Here is a 22,088-nt window from a genome sequence, read left to right on the forward strand (position 1 = left end):
ATCATTTTTCAAAGTTGTTATAATGAGTTTATATGATAATTTATAGATACATTTACATAGTGAGTGTGGCTATAAGGCAAAGTAGACTTTTCTTATGAAATTTAAAAAATAATTAACTTGACTATGTAGTTTCTGATCATTCTTTTAATTACAGCACTTGTTTTCATATCCATAAGCCCCCCTCCCTAAGAGGAAACAATCTTTTTTTTTTTTTTTAAGATGTTATTTATTTGAGAGAGAAAGAGAGATCATGGAAGAGACAAGCAGTGGAGAGGGAGAAGCAGGCTGCCCACTGAGCAGGCTGATGTGGGGCTCGACCCCAGGACCCTGGGGTCATGACCTGAGTTGAAGGCAGATGCTAAACCGACTGAACCACTCAGGTGCCCCAGGAAACCACCCTTAAAAGTATTTTTACACCATCCTGGAAGGAGCCCTCCACCCTTTCTCATGTGATAGGTAGATGACAAAAACCCGATTGGGTGACAGACAAATGGAGGGTTAATCAGACTAAAACAGCCCACCAGTAAGCCCCTAAGTCCCCTAGACTTAGAAACTGTAAGTGACAACCTTCTCAGGTCCCCTCCCTCTTAGGGGGCTTCGTACTAAACCTCAACAAACTTTATTATTGCTCAATTATTATTATTATCATTGCTGCCCACCCCTCCTCATCCCATTTGCCTCTTCATTCTTCCAAGTGGCGTCTGAGGACCAAGCTCCTCAGACACTGAGGGAAAAGAAATCCTGCAAAAACTATCTGAAGGAAATAGTGTATTTTATTATTTGTTTTATCCTGTGAGGTTGTTTTTCCAACTCAGCAGAGAAATGATTTGTTTCCCTTCCATTTTATAGCATAAATGTGGAATTACCTGTTCTTTTCAAAATACACCACATTTTTTCCTTTTAAACATTCTTATAGTGTCAATTTTCTTTTCCTCTTTCTTTACCAATATCAATCCTAGCTAGCTGAATAAATTGATTTTTCCAGAAATTGCTCTCTCTAAAAATTGCTCTCTCTAGAGAACCTTTACCAAGCCAATAACTGGGAATGTGTGCCCATCTCCTAGACCCTGTGGCCCCTGCATTGACCCCCTTCTCCTGTTTTATTGTCTTACTTACTCTGAACTCACTCAGCCATTAGGCTGTGATGTCTCTGTAGGCACGCACCCTTCTCTTGTTTCCCTAGCACTTAATGTAGCGCTGAAAATACTATACCCACGCAACACTTATTGAAGAAATGGCCATTTAATTCTCTGTCTTCATCTATTAATTTAATAAATTCAGTCACAATTTGTGGTACTTTAGCTACCACCTCATGCATATTATTGGTTGGTCACCCACCAGACCCATGATTCTGATTAAAACTTGGCAAAATCACGATGAGAATATGAGAAGGAATTTTATTACAGAACTAAATATTATTGAAACTATGGATTCTCTTATCATTCTAGAGATTGGAAAAAAAGCTGTCCACTTAGATTCTTTTAGATTGTCGAACTGGAGATGTAAGAAACCACACATGCATTCCAGCTGATTCTTTTGTCGGGTCATTGAGCACCAGAGTCAATTAAAAAGAATTCTTAAAACTTTTTATGGTGTAACTTAGTTTAAGTTTGTTTGAGGAGCACGGGGACAGGAACCATGGGTAGAAAGAGCTATCCTTCTTGTTGGATGAAGCTGGTGGTTATATGCTTAGTGCTCAAGGGGGAGTGGACATGCCAAACGTACTAGATCATACATGTTTTCTTCCGATTTCTAGGCATAAAACTACTTTCACAAGGTTTCCCTGGTGCCTGTCATTCGGCTTAATATTAACTATCAGTGAGATATACAGGCAGTCGTGAGACCCTTTAAAGATGTAGCAATGAGCTTGTAAAACATCACTTCTGGGTGTGTCCATTGGGTGTTTCCAGAAGAGATTAGCAGTTTAATCATTAGCCTCAGTAAAGAAGATCCTCCTCAACAGGTGAGCAGACATTATCTAATCTGTTGAGGGCCCAAATATTACAAAAGGCCAGAGGAAGTGTGAATTGGCTGTCTTTGCTTGGGGACGTCCATATGGCATCCCTGGTTCTGGGGCTTTTGGACTCAGCCTGGCATTATTTGGCTCTCCTAGTTCTCAGGCCTTTGGGATTGGACTGGAACTATAACAGTGGCTTTCCTGGGCCTTCAGCTTGCAGATGGCAGCTTGGGGACTTAAGCTTCATAATTTTGTGAGTCAGTTCCTCACAATAAATCTATATCCATCTACCATCTATCTATCATCATTCTATTTTCTATTGGTTCTGTTTTTCTGGGGAACCCTAATATAAGTAGATTCCCTTAGCTTTTAGCATAACAATTTCCTAATGTTTCTTACCATGCTCACCTTTATTCTCTAGCTTGTCCTCCGTTCTAATTTTCTTCTTGCATTAGGGTCTTCACGTATACTTTCCCAACCTGTGTAATTGTTTCCAGGCCCAACGTCAATTTGCAATGTTTTGTTTAAAATCGTAAATATGTTTTACTGCCCTTATTGTTTTTGAATTATATATATGTGTATTTTTTCTGATCTTCCTTGAATCATGTCATAAATATCACAATTGTGTCTTAGAGATTAAGAATATTTTTATGGTGAGGAAAATATAGAGGGGTCTTCTCCTACCCTAGAAGAGAAGTGTGAAACACATGGTAGAAAACAAAAAAAAACTCATAAGTAGCTTGAATGAACTGTCTTATATTCTTCATCCTACATCAGTCTCATTCTTCATAGGATCAGAAGAGAAGATCACAAGATTAGTGTAGGAGATGAAAATAGCATCTACATTTCATTAAAAAAATTATCTTAATTTGTACTTTTTTTCTCTTCATCTTCCTTTTCCTATGTGCTCACTTTATTTTGTGCTTTATACTATGTTAAAATATGTTAAATTATGCTCAGTACAGGAGACAATTATGCTCAATACAAGCATGTTTTTTTTTCCAGCTTACTCTTAGAATTAAGCAAAAAAGATTACTGATATCTGGCTTCAAGTTAAGGTTAAAGAGAGAAGATCACATTTATATATTCTCTCTTGACACACACATACACCCACATAGATATCTGTATATATGCAGGTGCACCTCAGAGAGATTGTGGGCTTGCTTCCAGATCCCTGTAATAAAGTAAATATTGCAATAAAGTGAGTCAAATCATTTACTTTTGGTTTCTTAGTGCCTATAAAAGTTATGTTTGCACTATACTGTAGTGTATTAAGTGTGCAGTAGAATTTTATTTAAAAAACAATATATATACCTTAACTAACAATACTTTAATGCTAACCATCATCTGAGATTCCCACAAGTCATAATCTTTTTTGTTGCTTTGATGTTGATGCTTGCTATTTAATCAGGGAAGTAGTTGCTGAGAGCTGGGGTGGCTGTGGCAATTTATTAACATGAGACCATGTTTGTTGCGTCTATTCCTTTCATGAATGATTTCTCTATACAACGTAATGCTGTTTGATAGCATATTACCCACAGCAGAACTTCTTTCAAAATTGGTGTCAGTCCTCTCAAACCCTACTACTGCTTTATCAACTAAGTTTATGTGATAGTCTAAATCCTTTGCTGTCATTTCAATGATCTTCATATCCTCTTTACCAAAGGTGGATTCTCAAGAAATCACTTCCTTTGCTCATCCATAAAAAGCAATTTCTCATCTGTTAAAGTTTTATTATTAGATTGTATCAATTCAGTCACATCTTTAGAATCTACTGCTGATTCTAGCTCTCTTGGCTAACTCCACCACAACTATAGTCAGAACACACATGTTTGTCAGTTGTTTGCTCTCTGGTGTGAACACCATCTGTGGTGCCCCCCCCCCCTCCAAATTATTATGATGGTAACATCAAAGATGACTTACCATAGATCACCATAAAATATAATTAAAAATTGAGATACTATAATCACCAAAACGTTACATAAGGACATGAAGTGAGCCAATGTTAGAAAAATGGTGCTGATAGACTTATTTGTCAAAGGGTTGCCACAAGCCTTCAACATGCATAAAGTGTAGTATCTGTGTGTTCTAAAGAAAAGGCTTACAGAAGCCATACTCTCAGTTTTGAAAGGGGGGGAAAACACATTATTCGTATTTGAAAAATCTAATAGAAACAGAAAGAAGAGTAGGAAAATCTATGCATAGATGAGGGCAACAGTAAGCAGCAAGGGAGATGAAGACAGAGGTACATAAATTGGGTACTTAGAACTTCCAACCTCATTAGCTGGGGAACCCTGGTGGAGAAGGCCAGGCTGGAGTCCCAGTAGAGAGACCTGGGCAGAGTGTCCACCCCTCAGGTGAGATTTCCAACTGACCATCCCACAAGGGCCATTTAGATAGGGCAAATGATGGGGTCTGAAATTAAACATGTGTTTGCCTACATGCAGTTGGAAGTGAGCTGCATTCCTATGTTACCATGTGTCTATAGCCTCAAGGAGCCCGGCTGGGTGTGTTTGCCTCCCCTCTCGGATTCCATTCCAGGGGGACCAGCCCAGCCTGGAGCAGGAGGGGATGTAGGCAAAATGTATAGCTGTAGGCATCCAGAGCAGAAGTAGGGCCATTTCTGACCTGGAGTCCAGTGAATGTCAAGTAACCAGGCCCTGGGGTCACTTGTGCAGCTCTTGTCTCACATGCAACATTCTTTGGCCTGAGTACCTGCAGGTCGGGGTGGTCAGTTATGCAGGTCGGTTATGCCCATAATACTTATAAGAGCTTCTAAATATGCATGTGTGCATGTATTTGGGCACGTGTGCGTATTAGGTCATGAAGCCAGCAGCCATACATGATTCCTGTGCTAGCATCCAGATGTTTATCACTAATTCATCTTACATACCTCTGTCAATTTACACTTTGCAAATAGAAATTGGTTAAGAGAGAATAAGAAAGATATCTCAACACATTAAACTTGTTGGTTATTTTAGAAAATAAGGACTCATAGATGGGAAGGAGAACTAAGAAGTTTAAAATAATGATTGGTAGAGACATGTCTAAAATGTCTTTAAGGTATAAAATGAGCAGAGTTGACATAACAGGATGAACTACATGATATGTTCTAAAACCCATTAGGGTGTAAGGTCAGAAAATAGTAATGAAGAAATTTGTCTATAGTGATACATGTTTTATTTGTATAAGAAGTGAAATTTTTATAGGGATGCTTACATGTGCACGATACATAACGTAAAATTATTTTGAATACAATTGTTATAAGAATAGACCAACTAAAGTCTCTCAACTTTAAAAACATGAAGACATAATGTAATTGTAAATAGGAAAAATAATTATTTGAGATCTTTATCTTCAAAATTAAATTGGAAGTAGAAATCTAAAATGGAAATTAATTTTTATTTTTAAATTAATAATTGCATGTCATAACTGCAATGGTGCACTGATTTTATATGCTATTTTGAAAACATTATAAAAACATGTTTATTACCCTATTTTCATAAATTTCAAGTCAATATTATAATTTTTACAATTCAGGAGTGAATTATATCTCTTGTTTTAACTCTGCTAATTTATTTTCCAAATTTCCTTGGCAAATATTTGGGAGCACTAGAAATAATTCTTCACTTCATATGAGATTTTTGTAGCATCATGAGCAGATGATTTTTGCTATAGGCACATTATGTCAATTTCCTAATTCCATCCTCCCGAACATCTGCCTTGGACAGAGATGTCTCTGTGGTGAGGAGCAGAGAATCTTCCTCTCCCTACTGGATATCAGATCCAGTGAGGATGGGAATTTTTGCCTGTTTTATTACAGTTTTAGTCTCAGAAACTAGAATATTTGGAAAATAATGGAAACTGGAGTAGTATTTGTTACCTAAACCAATTAGCTAATCAACAGATTAGTTAATTAGCTAATGAATTATCCGTGCCTATTTATTCTTATATAAATCAATCTCGGACAGCTTCCCATTTACAAAGGACTCGCAGATGGTTTCAAACCAGTAGCTGCTTAGAATTTTCATGACATTTCAAATATTCTGCAGTCTCATTTTGAAATTAATTTGTATTATATTATCTTACATGAACAAATTTTTAAAAAGTGTTTGACAGATGGAAAACAAAGCCATTGTCATGATGGAGCTTGTTGGCTTCTAAAGTTGAGTGACAGAGATGTGCCTTTGTGTAAAATGAGGAGGGATGTTTGAGAGAAGACTGTTGAGTGGCTGCTTCTTTGGTGAACATTTTTGTGATGTGAGAACTTTTGCCTCCATATACAGACCTGTACCTGAATATTTTGATTTATGAATACTCCATTAATGTATTAATGCCTCTGCACAAATCCTGCCTTTCCTGTGGCCCATGATTTAAATATCTACTACGTATCCATTGTATTTACACATGTAGTTACATATACACCCGTGCTATATATCTAGCATCTATATATGCAATAAATGTGTGTATGTGTATGTACCTATGTACATAACATAGCACTCTGGACAAAAAGAATCTGCCTCCACTTGGTGTATCCAGACAGAAAGCTTCTGAAAATACACAATACTGAAATTCTGTTGGCCTCATATTTGGATCATTGTGCAACAGCACTCTTCACAATGGGCCCAGAGCTAGTGGATTAAATACATAAGAGCCGTGCTATTCCACCTAGTAACTGAGATTTAAAAGAAGTATCATGGGAACATTGATTTTTACTTTTTTGTGTGCTTATTTATTAGCTTTAAAGAATACATCTTTGAAATAGAACTAATTTGCCACAAAATTCAGATGTCTTTTACAAATGTTTGTTTATTTTGTTTTTTTTTTAAGATTCTCCAATGGTAGCCTTTCTTTTAAAAAAATTACTATAATTTTAGGTATTCAGCCTATTTTTTAACACTGTCACCAACCATACTTAAGGCTAAGCACCTTACCTTGAAATCCAAACTTCTTAAGTCACTCAAGTGTTGTAAAGCTCCATTAAAAAGAAATTATGAAAAAAAAAAGAAATTATGTCCATAGGACACCATTCCTTGACATTTTTTCTCTAAACAAGTGTCTTCCAATAGATTTTCTGCAATGGAGGGATATATTCTATGATCCGAGCATCCAGTATGATAGCTACTAGCCAGCCACATGTGGTTTTTGTACACTTGAAATGTGGCTAGTGAGGCTGAAAAAGCTAATGTTTTAAATTTCATTTAACTTTAATGACCATACATTTAAATCTATGTAGCTGCCTGTAGCTACCATATTGGACAGCACAGTCTATTCCAAAATGTGAAAAAAAAAAAAAAAAAAAAGATTGTTGCAAGACCGAGAACAGAAAGGATGGCTTGATTTAAATGAGTTTTTATTCCTTCATTCAACTTATCACTCAACGTCAATATTTATCGTTTGCTCCCTATTTTCTAGGCATTGGAGTAATTACTAATTAGAGAGCATTCAATCATAAAGACATGCCTTATCAGAGAAAGGGTCTAAGGTAGAGAGTACTGCTCTTCATTCCCAAACATAACCTCAGCATAAATAAAAATACTCATAGGAGAAAGGCAAGTAAGGAAATAAGCGTGTGTGTGTGTGTGTGTGGTGGTGTTTAGGAAATGGGTATATTTATATACATGTGCATGTTGTATGTTTGGTGGTGTTGATTAAATTCCTGGGACAAAGATTTCAAGAGGGAAGATATGGGTGAAGAAATTTATCAGGGAATGTCTTGAGATTGGAGAGAGAAAAAAACTAATTTGATGGAAATGTCGTTGTGAAATACATCTGAGTTGATCCTCTGGAAAGCTCTGGAGCCCAGTTATCAGACCGTGGCTGGGATGGAACAGCATCCACTAGTTACTGGATTGGAATAATTCCCTAAGAGGGATTCCTCAGACAAGCCTTGTTGCCACAGTCTGAACAGCTGAGAAAAGGAGTGTGTTGGCCTGTGAAACAGAGAGAGGGCAGAGGGAGAGGACCAAGGGGAGGGGAAGAGGACGAGTGGAAGATCAAGGGGAGAAAGAATTGCCGACTCACTTCTTTTTTTCTTGACACTCTTCATTATCTTAACCTTCTGGTACTGAAGAATTTGAGGTAGTAGACAATACAGTATTCTTTAGTTTTTTTTTTCCATTATGAGTTCTTTAGTTGAGTCCTCATTTTAATGATTTTGAGGATCATAGTCCATTTATTTTTTTACTTATATTTTTTATTACTCAATCCCCGCCCCCTTTTTTTGTTTAGCTTTCTGATGCTGTGTTTGTGCCTTCAACACTTTCACCATGATTTTCTGCTCGTCAATAAGGAAAGCACAGTTGATCCTGTCAGGATCACACTTAGCACCCATGGATCCACTTCAGACCCCACAGACATGTTGTTATTGTTGTTTGAGACAACCTCATGCAAACTTCAGGTCTCACAGCATGAACTCCCAGGCCCAGGCCCAGGCCACATGCAGATTTTGGTGCTTCTTGGTATAAAGGTAAGCAACTCTATTACCAGGGGTTTGGAACAGCCTAGTTTTGTTAGAGGCTGTCTTACAGGTCAGCCTATGACAACACATCAAATGCTGGACCATTCTGAATGTTTGTGGACACCAATACCCAGAAGAAGAAAAAGGCTCACAGTCCTCTTTTAAGGAATATTATATTTTTCACAGAAAATGAGTACCAAATGCTCCATCTATGATTTTAAAAGACCCTTGAAAACCTTAAAGTCCACATCATCTGATAACGTTAGCTTATTTCAGCCTTGGGCAATTTTTAGGCTTAACTCCCTGGATAGGAATCTGATTTGTCTCTAAATCCTCAGTAGATCTAAACAAAAAAATAGTCAAGTGAATTAATTAGTATACAAAACCCTCATCTGTCTCGATGTAGAAATTGCCATGATCTCCAAACATAATGGGATGTTGGTATATATTAGAATTGGATTTCCTTTTCTTTGTTTGTATCCCATTTCCTGCCCCTTCTGTCCACCTTTGGTAAAGCACAAACTAATCCTGGCCCTTGCTCTAATGGCCTCAGTTGTGGTTGAGATAAAGTTAAAATTCCGTTGCAGGGGTGCCTTGGGGTTCAGTCAGTTAAAGGGCTGCCATTAGCTCAGGTCATGATCTCAGGGTCCTGGGATCCAGCTCCTCATTGGGCTTCCTGCTCAGTGGGGAGTCTGCTTCTCCCTCTCCCTCTGCTGTTCCCCCTGCTGGTGCACTTGCACTCTCTCTCAAGTAAATCTTTTTTAAAAAGAAACAAAAAATCAAAACAAAAATAAACCAAAGCAAACCTTCCTTTGCAATTTGTTATATCCCCTTGTCAACTTTCCTGAGGGTTTCCCAACTTCAGTTACTACCGTTACCCTTTTCCTGGCTCCTGACATGCAGCTTACTCTCCAACTACATTAACCTAACTATATTTTCTGGCCTCTGTAGTTCTGAACATTCATTCTCCTCAACTTGTAGTGATCTTTCCAAATGCCTCACCTAGTAAATTCTTACCCCTTAGGAAAAAGCACTAATCAATCTCACTGTTGGTTGTTTTTCTAAACTCTTACAATTAAGGAGAAGCAATCATTCCTTTATTATTTCTTTACATTTTTCTATTTCTTGTTGATGACTTCTCTCCTCTGTGCTCTGCTGGTCAACACGTTTGCCAGGCTGTCTTGTCACTGGGTTCCTGCATTTGCGTCAGATCTTACCCATGAGATGCACTCAGGAGAGCCTTGGGTACTGGAAGAGGGGCAGAGTTTTTCTTCTTGCAGCGGGCATGGCTCCCATGTAAAGCTTGGCTGACTTGAGTTTGCTGTGGCCAGATTTCTGTCTTCCACCTTTGGTTGCTTTGAGGTTCTAGGATAGCGAGAGGTCAGCAGTAGGCCCTAGACACTTCTTAACCTCTGAGTGGCAAGTGCAGTAGCTTGGTTTCCAAATCTACAGGCCACTCCCTGAGTTCCACCTTCTAACAATGCTATAAGCAACTGGTTCCTGTGTTAGGCTCTTTTCTGCTTGAAATAGCTATAATAGGTCTAGTGTCTCAACTTTACCCTAAATAAGGCTGTTTAGCCTGCTTGATGAATTTAGGGATCAAGAATTAATAAACACACTGAAAGGATAAATATTATACATATTTATTTAGGTATAATGTATTATTATGTATCTATACATCTAACAGTAATATTATAATTACATGTAAATACATACAAAATAAACATAAGTATAAACATATAGAGACATATGAAAGTATTCATCCTTTAGTGTCATTCTAAACCATCACCCTGAAATGCTATTATACATCACTTCAATATTAAAATAGATATGTATTTGTATGTAAAATAAATATGTATCTATATGTATATAGATATATAAAAATAAGTTATTTATCTATAAATATTTATATATAAAAAAGATATAGATAGACCTTGATTTCTTTTCAACATGGCAAAACATAGAATTTAGCTATTCCTTCCATTTAACAAACTGTTTGATTGTAAAGTTAGCCTACTATAGTACATATAATAATTTTAAAACACTTAATAGTTAATTGACTATTTTGATGTAAGTTGTACGTAAAAAAGGATAGGTCTACAATCCCACGATAAATATATAACTGTAGATGTATAATATTATTAACATTAAACAGTGTTTATTTTCATGAAAAATATAAATTTACTTTCACAGTAATAGCAGCAGTAGTTTGTTTTGTATTTGCCTGGTGTGTTTGAAATAAAATTGAATAATCCAAATAAATTTTCACACAACTCTTGGAGCACAGCTAAAAGGTAGGCTAAGCGTCACTGGAACTGTACTCATTCTAGAAATAATATATGATTAATAATCATAATAAAGTGTCATTGGTAAAAACCAGATGTGAGGATTTTATGTTCTTCAACTTCATTTTTTCATTTTTAAAAAGCAATGTTTCTATCACTTGTTGGATAAATGCATATATATAACGTCAGATACCTTACAGTTTGCTTTAATGAGACCTTTTACCAAAATATCAGTAATCGTTATAAAATTCATGCATCTATTCCGACCTATCATACAGCCTGCTGAATTATTCAGAAACAAACAGCAAGTCATTCCTCTTTGCCTAAATAGAGTATTCCTCATTTTTCAGAATCATATTCCAGCGCACAGTAATGCAATCATCGTGCTGAGACTGTCAGTAATAACCCTTACTACTCAAGTGGCTTCTTTGAACAGCTGCTCTGACACAATTTAAAATCCCATATTCCTCTGAAGGATAACAAATAATGACTACGGCCACAGAAACATTTGAAATCTTAATGAGATACTGTAGGAAGACATTTACCTGGTATCAGCAGGGTGTCAACAGAGTGCCCATTTCCTTCTATTAGCTATTTATTGCCTGTGAACCTTTTAAGAACAGTAAAGACATCATGCGTTCTCTACATGTGACATTCAGAAACATCTGAAATTTGAACATACAGATCGAGAAATATCCAACACAGTTTCCTACTCCGTCAGTCCATTCTTTATGCCTCAGTATTTCTGACATAAAGCGTATTTAAAAAGGATGTGAATCATGAAAATCTAAATTACAAATTGTGATTTTAAGAAATTCTTTTGTAACTACTTAATATTTCATATGGCTATTCAAGTCCCAGACTGTCAGATCAATTTATTTTTGCAAAAGAAAAAAAAAAGGAATACATAACCCATAGATTGAAGAGCCTGATCAAAACAAACAGAAAAATAAAGAAAGAGAGAGAATCATAAGGGATATGAATTGTTGTACAGGACTCTATACCAGAAGATAAATATGATAGAAAGCCATATTTTCAGCATTCCACTATAATTATAAGTTACTACAAATCCACACAAAGAAAGAGGAGAGAATTGTTTCATTGTTAAACAAGGAACCCGGTATCCTCTTCTAACTTTATTGTTGGCAAGATTCATTTTCCATCAACTGGTTAAGAAAGTCTCAGAAAAGAGAATGTCTGACTTCTGTCCCTTACCCCAAAGGCTTCTTCTGGAGGCTCACCTGATTCGGTCAGGCTCGCACAAGATAGACAGACTTCTTTGCTTAACCTCCACTGAGCTGATCATAGAGCTTGTTTTCATCTGCAAAGTTCCTTCACTTTGGCCATGGAACCATATAGAAACCCAGAGTAATATTCCTAAAATGTGTCATATTTTATTAGTAGAAGGAAGTTTTGGATCTGTCTACACTGAAGGTAGAATATTTAAACAAGAGTACGGAGCCTGGCAGTTGTGTTAGTATCCTGCCTGTCATAACACTTAACAGTTAACAGTATTTTTTCAATACCACTGCAGATGTCTCCACAGTCTCTCACTATTGTTTATTTGTTGGAAGTTCATCTTTTAGTAATTTCTTCAAGGATCCAAGGAAAGGCTTTCTTTGAGCCAATAAATGTTGGGCAATATTGATTTGTTACTTTTGTCTTTAATAATGTGTATGCTCATAGAATTATTGGTTTATGGGGGTTTTTTGAGGGATTTGCAGGCATTGCTACAGTCCCTTTCAGAATTTATTATTGATGTTGAACACTCTTAGATCTGCCTATTGTTTTGTATTTATAGATAAAATGATCTACTTTACTACCATCTGGTTCTTTGATAAGCTTTGAAATAAATTAGCTTTATTAACATCTTTCTAAACTGATCACTGTGTTTTTCCCTAAGATCCAATATATCCTTCAAATTGGTAATTTTAATACTTTTCCATTAGTTTTCTTGAATTTCATTCTTTCACCTCTTTAAATTTTTTTTTTTAATTTTGTGGATTTTTTGACTTCTCCTTTGTTCTCCCTCAAAGTAATTTTTCTTTTTCCTCTAAGTTCATTTTCCTCTTGCGATTCTTTTCAGAGGTCAACCAGTACCTAGTTTATTTCTATCTTTTGATGTTGTTCCTGAAATTTTGTATACTCTAATATTAGAAAAGTAAAATGATATACTGATTTGCCATATATTTTTTAAAAATGCAATGACAACATTTTGGTCATGTTTACATTTCTCTGTATAGTAATCCCTCCTGTACCCACCATAGTCTGGAAGCAGATAATACTCCTGATGTATTTGTCTGAAGGTCAGTAGTAAGCTAGCGCTAGGTCAGGATACCTATCTCACCCACTTTGTCTCATCATGCAGGCATTTTATCATCCCACATCATACAATTAGACCGGTGAGTACAGCACAAGATATTTTGCAAAAGATTATACTAACGTAACTTTTATTAGAGTGTATTGTTAATTTGTTCCATTAGTTATTATTAATTTCTTACTGTGCATAATTTATAAATTAAACTTTATCATAAGTACGAATGTAAAGGGGGAAAAACTGATTTCAGAGATCTACTGGGGGTCTTGGAACAAATCTGCAAATAAAGCACAGGGGTAGAGGTTACTCTGGTAAAAAAATAAATTCTGATAACTGATCTAGGTTCTCTCTTCTTTTTTTCTTTTTTCCTTACATTTGGTAGATCCAATGCTTGATATTTTACATTTTACTTCGATTTGAATGTTGTAATTACTTCCTAAACTTGATTTTTATCAGGAGGCCAGCATCATGTTGGAGGATAGCAAAGCATTTCTTGCGTAACAAGAATATCTATTTAAGTACAGTGCCTTGGTCTATACTTCTGCCGAACAACAATGGTCAGCTGCTTTTGGTCTCCTCACAGTACAGCGTGGCTCTCCTTCACTGGCCTATCTCCCTGAAAAACCCCCTTTCTGCAAATAGCTTCTCTGTATAATTGCTCATACACAGCTAACTTCCAGCTTCTTCTTCGTGCCAAATGAGGCTGGAAAAGAGGAAGCTTCTGCCACTAGCCATAATATATGTCCCCTGTTCCAATTTTGTCTTTGAACCTTAGGGTGCATCACTTAATTTTGGAAAATATGCCTCTATTATAGTAGTATAACATCTTCAACCATGGGCATCTTCTCCTGACCTTTTTCCAAACTATTATCTCCATTTGCCTCCATTAAACATACTTACTTCACATGATACAGCACAAGGATGCATAAATTTTCCATTGTTGTTGCAAATAGAGATTGAATTTCATATTATTTATCCTTCTTGATTTCAAAAGATTTCTGAAAAGACAATGAGAAAGGCACATGCTCCTTGAAATTTTTAAGTTATAGTTCTACTCTTGAATTCCATGTAAGATTTTTAAAAATTGTTCAGTATTTCAATCTTCCTTTATCTTGCTAAAGAAGATCTGATATGATAATTTTGTTTTACATTGTATGTAGTGATGATTGTTAGGTAGCTACCCTGGTCATTGCATACCTCGAAATAAAGTCTTAATGTTACCTTCTTTGGAATTACATTTTAGCTAATATTTTAGATTGTTAGTTGTTTTTCCTCAGCATTTTTTCAGATATTCTTTACAATGGGTTAAAAACAGTCTGATATTTTAATTTAGCTAAAAATTAATTTTGTTTCTTCTGCAAATGATGTTATTTTACTCTTGTAACTTAAAAAAAGAAAAAAACTGATTCTTTTATCTTCCAAAGTTTTTCATATGCTGGATATAGGTACAGATATATTTTATTTACCCTTCTTAGCATAAATGTAATATAAAAATGGAACTAATTTTTTTCGATTATCAAAAATTCACATTGATTATATCTTCAAATATTACCATTCTATTGTTTCTTCCATTTTTTTTCTTCTAAAACCTAAATGTTTATTTCAGAGTCTCTACATGTCTACTACTGATCATTCTTAACATTACATCAGTACAAACATCTTAACATTTTGGTGCATTAGTTGCAAATTCCTCAGTAGCGTCTGACAAGTTCCAAAGCTTTTCTTCATTAATGTCTTAACCTATTTTGTACTATCTATTGTGTTTCTATTTCAAGGACAATATAAATATAAATGTCTTTCAGTATCTCCAAATTTTTAAATTATTTCCATAGCCATAAATTCTTATTATTCTTTTATTTACTAATCCTAAATTTCTTTTAATTTTTTCATATAACTACTTGAGCAACACAAACATGCTGAATTTAATCTCTTCATTAGACTACTCTGTAAAAATTTTATCTAAATTTATGTATTAGTTGTTAATTTGTTTTTGCTTATTATTTTTTCTGTAAAAATTTTATCTAAATTTATGTACTAGTTAATTTGTTTTTGCTTATTATTTTTTCCTTTTTGAAATTCGATATGTATCATTTGAAAAGTTTTCTTTTTTAATATATTCATATTTTTCTTTGTTTTTATTTATTTATTTTTTTGCTATCTCCTAGCCAACAGTTTGCTGGTGTCTATCCCCTGGCCCACTAGTCCTTTGGACTTGGGCTTATGGTGAAATTTTATAGCCTTTTAAAATTAATAAAATATTGGGCTTTTTATAGGGTGAGTGGTATTGGAGAAACAATAAACATGAAGTTTCCATCACCTTTTTTCAGATCCGAAGCTGTTCATATTCCTTTAATTTTGCACCTTCAAGAGTATAGTTACCAGATAAAATAGAGGCTGCCCAGTTTAATTTGAATTTAAAGTAAATTGGGTAATATTTTTGTAGAAGTGTGCCCATTTTTTATTTCTATTTACTAAATGTGGCAATCCTATTGAAAAGGTGGTCCTTCAGTAATATTGCTAGCATCATTTGCTGAAGATAGGGAGCTTGACAAATAATGCTTGTATTTAAGTAGGGAGCCTGACTCTTGTTCCCCTATCACATGGTTCACATATCCCTTTATCATGCCAAAGCCAAATCCTTGGGAATTTCTGTATATTTATGGGTCAAGAACCCATGGTTTCAACACTGTATGCATTCTGTACAACTCTATTTTTTCTACTTAGCTATCTATGCCTTTTCAATTATCTACATTTATAATGTTTTATTTGTATTTAGTTAAGAAAGTACATTGTAACCTGAATGTACTGTGTCATCTTGAGCAGAAATTCATCATTTTTTAAGAATAAAAATACATTGAAAAGAAGTAAAAGTATCACCATATTTTTCAGAGTATCCAGTTATCTACACACATATTTAAATAGAGATAGCCATAATTCCACAATTAAATCCAAAGCCAGTGCAATATATTATTGAAATTCAAGTGTTAACATTTTCAATGGAATCACAAGGCCAGTAAATATTTGGGAGAACTTGACATTTGTATTCTGCATTGTGTATAACACTGAACTTTTATGAAGTATTTTATTATTAGGGATTAACTATAACATTACCTTTTAATGGAATCATAAATCTTTAATTACAGTTCAATATGTTGCTGACTTAAATTGCTTTTGGACTGAAAATTCTATTATAGTATACCATATGAAGAAGCAATTACTTTTCCCTAAAATAAATATCCTAATTTATAAACACAGAAAAGATGCATTTTTCAGTACATGTCTTTCGGTGAGGGGGAGAGGAGAGACCATAAGACATCTTTCCTTGCAAAGATATGTGACATTTTTACATCTAAAAATGTAAACAAGAGAATATCACTAAACAAGAGAATATCAGAATGGGAGGATGTACTTTACTAAAACAAGAGAATTTTTACATCTAAAAATGTAAACAAGAGAATATCACTAAACAAGAGAATATCAGAATGGGAGGATGTACTTTAAAGATTAGTTTAAAGCACAAATGGAATCAGGATTTACTTTTATTGCCCTCATGGTAGTATTAACACAACAATAACAAAGACAATAGTAGTAACAGGAGCAAACTCTTGCTTGAACATGGTCTATTAAAATAACATCTAAAAATTGTGTTTAAAATTATATTTTTATATGCATGTATTTAATCAGTTTATATGAAACCTCATATGCACATGTATTTTTTTTATGTGATTTAACATGTAAAATAAAAAAAAAGATATGGCAGTTAAGTGCAAATATACCAGACGAATTTAATCAATATTTTTAATTTCACACAACAAGAAAATATTGTGTAATAAGATAACATTGGGCTTTACATACCATCTTTACATTAATTTTTTTAGTTTAATATTTTTAAAATAACAAAATTCTTTCAGTTTTATTGTTATCCTATATAAAATTGAAAATACGTATAATAGTATTATTAGACTAATAATAATGATTTTTTAAAATATGGATGCACCATATTTAATAGCATAATGCCTGGGTCATAGTAAATGTACAAATAATAGCTCTTGTACCATTTACATTCCAAATAATCAAATGCTATCCAAAATACACAAAGAATTCTTAAAACTCAGAAATAAGGAAACAACCCAATTGAAAAATGGGCCAGAAACCTTAACACTTTACCAATAAAGATACACAGCCAGCAAATAGTCACATAAAAAGATGTTCCACATTGTATGTTATCAAGAATACGCAAATTGAAACAGAAATTAGATACCACTATATAACCGTTAAAAAGCCCAAACTCTGGAACATTGACAACACCAAATGCTCAAAATGGTGTGGAAAAACAGGAATTCTCATTCATTGCTGGTGGAAATGGAAAATAGTACAGCCACTTTGGGAGCTAGGTTGGCAGTTTCTTAGAAAGCTAAACATATTTTATGATATCTGATCAGTGATTGCACTCCTTGGTTTTTGCTCAAAGAAGTGGAAACTTATGTCCACACAAAAACCTGCTCAGGAATATGTTTATACCAACTTCATTAATAATTGCCCAAACTTGCAAACAATCAATATGTCCTATAGTAGGTGAATGGATAAATAAACTATGGTATATCCAGACAATGGGATATTATTTACTGGTCAAAATATATGAGCTATGAAGCAGTGAAAAAAAAAAAACCATGAAAGAATCTTGAGTGATTATTACTGAATAAAGGAAAAACAATCTGAAAAGACAACATACAGTATAAGTCCAGCTATTTGTCACTTTAAGAAAGGCAAAACTATGGAAACAATAAATGATCCATGTTTGCCAGAGGTTGGTGGAACTGGGCTGCGGGAAGTGGGATGAAGAGGTAAACACAAGGGATTTTTCTCAGGCAATTAAAATACTCTCATGGTGGATACATGTCATTATACATTTGTCCAAACCCATAGAATGTACAACACTAAGAACGAAGCCTAATATAAAAGATGGACTTGGCAAAAAAAAAAAAAAAAGGACTTTGCATGATAATGAAGTGTCAGTGTAGGTTCATCAAAGTGTAATGAAGGTAGGTACCATCCTGGTACATGATTTGATAAGGAGGGCAGAGAGTTGCGAATGTGTGTAGGAGTGATTATATAGGGAAAAAAATCTAGTTCTGTGAAAAATGCTACCAATATTTTGATAGAGCTTGTGTTGAATCTGTAAATTGTTACAGATTGTATGCATATTTTAATAAGGTTTATTCTTCCAACCCATACACATGGTATATCTTCTCATTTATTTGTGAGGTCTTCAATTTTCTTTTTTTTTTTATCAACCTCTCAGCATTTTAAGAGTATGTTTTTATCTTCTTAGTTAAATTTGTTCCCAGGTATTATATTCTTTTTGGTAGAGTTGTCAATGAAATTATTTTTCTTAATTTCATTCTGTGCTAGTTTGGTTTTTAGCATAGAGAAATGCAACAAATTTGTATGTTAATTTTGCATCCTTCAACTTCACTGAATTCTTTTGTTAATCCTGATCATTTTTGGGGGGAGTCTGTAGGGTTTGCTACATATAGTAACGTGTCATCTGCAAATAGTGAGAGTTCACTTCTTCACCAATTAACTTGAATGCCTTTATTTTTGTCCTTGTCTGACTGCTGTGGCTAGGACATCCAGCACTGTGTTAAATACAAGTGGCAATAATGGGTAGCCTTGTCCTCTTACTGACCTTAAAGGGAAAGCTTTCAGCTTTTCACCATTGAGTATGATATTAGCTGTGGGTTAACAAAGATAAAGGTATTACAACCCCAGACTTCAATAAATAAATGGTTTTTATTACGTTGAGGTATGTTTTCTCTAAACCCACTTTATTGGGTCTTTATCATGAACATATGTTGAGTTTGTCAAATGTTTTTCTTCATCTAATGAAATGATCATCTGGTTTTTATTTTTCATATTGTTAATGTGAGGTATTGCATTGATTGATCTGTGGATATTGAACTATCTTTGCATCCCTGAAGTAAATCCTATTAGATCATGGTGAATAATCTTTTTAATGTACTGCTAAATTTGTTAATATTATGCTAATATTTTGCTAAAATTTGTTAGACTTTTGCATCTATGTTCATTAGGGAGGATATTGGTCTAAATATTTCTTCTTTTTATCTTTTTTTTAATGGTATCTTTGTCTTGCTTTGATATCAAGGTAATACTGGCCTCATAGAATGATTTGGAAGCATTTGTTTCTACTTTGGGAGAATACTTTAGAAAGGATAGGTACTAATTCTTCTTTAAATGTTTGGTAGAATTCACCTATGAAGCCACCTGGTCATGGACATTTGCTTTGGGGAGTTATTTCATTACTGATTCAGTATTGTTCCTTGTGATTGGTCTGTTCAAATTTTCTATTTCTTTCCAATTCAGTCTTGGAAGATTGTGTTTATAGGAATGTGTCCACTTTTCTAGGTTGTCCAATTTGTTGGCATATAATTTTTCATAGTAGGCTCTTATAATTCTTTATGGTTTTATAGTATCTGTTACTTTTAATTTGATTTTATTTGAGTCTTTTTTCCTTTGTGAGCCTGCCAAAATCATTATTTTAATAATTTTGTAAATCTTTTCAAAGAACCAGCTCTTGATCTCATTAATCTGTTCTATTTTTTATGTCTGTTTCAGTTTTCACCATGATCTTTATTGTCTTCCTTCTACTAACTTTAAGATTTGCTTGATTTTTTTCCTAGTTCTTGTAAGTTTACTAGGTTTATTTGATGTTCTTCCAGTTTATTGAAGTAAACCTGTACCACTATATACTTTTATATTAGAACTATTTATGCTGCATCCCACAGGTTTTGGAGCACTATGTTTCCATTTTTTATTTATCTCAATGTACTTTTTTTGATTTCCTCTTTAATTTCTTCATCAGCCATTGCTTGTTACTAGCATTTTGTTTAGCCTCTACATGTTTGTATTTCTCCAGTTTTCTCTTTGTAATTAATTTCTAGTTGTGTAGCATTGTGGTTGAAAAAAAATGCTTGATATGATTCTAGTCTTCTTAATTTATTGAGATTTATTTTGTGGCTTAATGTATGATCTGTCTTGGAGAATGTGTTATGTATACCTGAAAAGAATGTGTATCCTGTTGTTTTTGAATGGAGTGTTCTATGTATAGCTAGTAAGTCCATCTGTGTCACTCAAAGCCACAGTTTTCGTGATTTTCTTTAGGTTCACCTATCCATTGATGTAAGCAGGGTGTTAAAATCCCCTACTATTATTGTATCAGTATTTCTCCCTTTGTTAACATTTGTTTTGTATGTTTATATATTCTATGTTGGGAGCACAATTACTTATTTTTGTTATATCTCCCTATTGGATTGATCCATTTATCATTATCTAATGCCTTTTTCTTCTCTTTTTTTTTTTTTTTTACAAAAAAAGCAGTGTTTATTTTACAGTTTTTTTAATGTAAATATTGCTACCTCAACTTATTTTTCTTTTTTAAAGATTTTTTTTAAATTTATTTACTCATGACAGACACAGAGAGAGACAGAGAGAGAGAGAGAGAGAGGCAGAGACACAGGCGGAGGGAGAAGCAGGCCCCACGCTGGGTCCCCGACTCGATCCCGGGACCCCAGGACCATGCCCCAGGCCGAAGGCAGGTGCTAAACCACCGAGCCACCCAGGGATCCCCCTCAACTTATTTTTCACTTCCATTTGGATGGAATATCTTTTCCCATCTCTTCACTTTTAGTCAGCATATGTCTTGATGTCTAACAAGAGTCTTCCTAGGCAGGATATAGATATTTGTTTGTTTGTTTTTTCTATTTTTTTTTTTATCCATTCAGTTATCCTTGTCTTTTGATTAGATGTAGTTCATTTTATTTAAAGTAATTATTAAGAAATGTGTAATTGTTGCCACTTTTCAAAATTGTTTCTAGTTGTTTTTGTAGTTCTTTTCTTTTTTTTCTCTTCTCTATTTTCTTACCCATATGTTTTGATGACAGTCTTGAGTGTTGTGCTTGGATCTTCTATTCCTTTTTTTTTTTTCCTGTACCTACTGTAGATTTTTGATTTGTGCTAACCATAAGTAGGTAGGTAGGTAGATATATACATATCAGTCTGTATTAAGCTGATAGTATCTTAAGTTTGAACATATTCTAAAAGCACTACATTTTTAACCCTCCCTCCACATTTTGTGTATTTAAGTCATATTTTACATCTTTTTATTTTGTATCCTTTAACTATTATAGATATAATTGATTTTACTACTTTTTCTTTTAAGATTCATAATAATTCTATAAGTGATTAATCTACTCTCTTTACTATATATTTGCTTTTATCTGTGAAATAATTTCCTTTCATAATTTTCTTCTAGTTAACAGCTTTTTCTTTTCCTACTTACAGAAGTCCCTTTTACATTCATATGGCTGATTTAGCAGTGATTAATGTCTTTAACTTTTGTCTTGGAAATGATTTATCTTTTGTTCAATTCTGAATGATAACCTTGCCAGGTAGAGGGTATTTTTGGTTTAGTTTTGTTTACGTTTTTTGGTTTTGGTTTTTGTTTTTGTTTTTTTTTCCTTTCAGCACTTAGAATGTATCATCCCACTTTCTACCTGGCCTGCAAAATTTCTTCTGAACAGTCAGCTGAGAGCTTTAGGGAGTTTCCCTTATGTATATAACACATTGGTTTTTTCTCTTACTGCTTTTAAAATTCTTTTTTTTAATTTTATTTTAAACTTTGATATTTTAACTATTGTGTATCTGGGTGTGGACCTCCTTGCGTATATCTCATTTTGAGCTCACTGTGCTCCTGTTAAATGCCAGTTTCCTTCCCCAAATTAGGGAAGTTTTCAGCTATTCTATCTTCAAACAAGTTTTCTGCCTCTCTCTCTCTTTTTTTTTCTTCTGGGATTCCTTAAATGTGAATGTTAGTATGCTGATGTTGTCCTAGAAATCCCTTAGTTTATCTTCATTTTTAAAATTATTTTTTCATTTTTGATCTTCAGTTTGGTTGCTTTCCAGATCTTCCAGATAACAAATCCATTTTTCTGCATCCTCTAATCTAGTGTTGAATCCATCTAGTGTGTTTTCATTTTAGTTATTGTATTT

At 34.2% G+C, this 22,088-nt stretch overlaps 1 pseudogene; it reads left to right on the forward strand.

The window, feature by feature from the left end:
* The first annotated feature begins 4,365 nt into the window (after positions 1-4,365).
* The window catches only part of LOC112913661 (eukaryotic initiation factor 4A-I-like), a 40,835-nt pseudogene continuing 23,112 nt past the window's right edge, over positions 4,366-22,088 (forward strand).

This window comes from Vulpes vulpes, chromosome 1, assembly GCF_048418805.1.
Source record: "Vulpes vulpes isolate BD-2025 chromosome 1, VulVul3, whole genome shotgun sequence".
NCBI lineage: Eukaryota > Metazoa > Chordata > Mammalia > Carnivora > Canidae > Vulpes > Vulpes vulpes.